Source organism: Nothobranchius furzeri, unplaced genomic scaffold (genome assembly GCF_043380555.1).
Source record: "Nothobranchius furzeri strain GRZ-AD unplaced genomic scaffold, NfurGRZ-RIMD1 Scf050, whole genome shotgun sequence".
Classification (NCBI taxonomy): Eukaryota; Metazoa; Chordata; class Actinopteri; order Cyprinodontiformes; family Nothobranchiidae; genus Nothobranchius; species Nothobranchius furzeri.
Window position 1 is genome coordinate 247,541 of NW_027223067.1, and position 1,051 is coordinate 248,591.

Here is a 1,051-nt window from a genome sequence, read left to right on the forward strand (position 1 = left end):
GCCTCCAGCAGGTGATGGCGGGGTGGGGGAGCAGCAGCCAGCCTCAAGCAGCCAGCCTCCAGCTGCTGATGGTGGGGTGGAGGAACAGAAGCCTCCAGCTGGTGATGTCAGGGTGGAGGAGCAGCAGCCAGCCTCCAACGGCTGATGGTGGGGTGGAGGAGCTGCAGCCAGCCTCCAGCAGCTGATGGCGGGGTGCAGGAGCAGCAGCCAGCCTCCAGCTGGTGATGGCGGGGTGAAGGAGCTGCAGCCAGCCACCAGCAGCTGATGGCGGGGTGCAGGAGCAGCAGCCAGCCACCAGCAGCTGATGGCGGGGTGGAGGAGCTGCAGCCAGCGTCCAGCAGCTGATGGTTGGGTGGTGGAGGAGCAGCAGCCAGCCTCCAGCAGCTGCTGGCGGGGTGCAGGAGCAGCAGCCAGCCTCCAGCAGCTGGTGGCGGGGTGGAGGAGCAGAAGCCAGCCTCCAGCAGCTGATGGCGGGGTGCAGGAGCAGAAGCCAGCCTCCAGCTGGTGATGGCGGGGTGAAGGAGCTGCAGCCAGCCTCCAGCAGCCAGCCTCCAGCTGGTGATGGCGGGGCGGAGGAGCAGGCAGCCTCCATCAGCTGATGGCGGGGTGTAGGAGCAGCAGCCAGCCTCCAGCTGGTGATGGCGGGGAGGAGGAGCAGCAGCAGCCAGCCTCCAGCAGCCAGCCAGCCTCCAGCAGCTGATGGCGGTGTGTGGGAGCAGCAGCCAGCCTCCAGCGGCCAGCCAGCCTCCAGCAGCTGATGGCGGGGTGGAGGAGCTGCAGCCAGCGTCCATCAGCTGATGGCGGGGTGGAAGAGCAGCAGGCAGCCTCCAGCTGGTGATGGCGGGGTGGAGGAGCTGCAGCCAGCGTCCAGCAGCTGATGGCGGGGTGCAGGAGCAGCAGCCAGCCTCCAGCAGCTGATGGCGGGGTGGAGGAGCTGCAGCCAGCCTCCAGCAGCCAGCCTCCAGCTAGTGATGGCGGGGTGGAGAAGCAGGCAGCCTCCGTCAGCTGATGGCGGGGTGGAGGAGCAGAAGCCAGCCTCCAGCAGCTGATG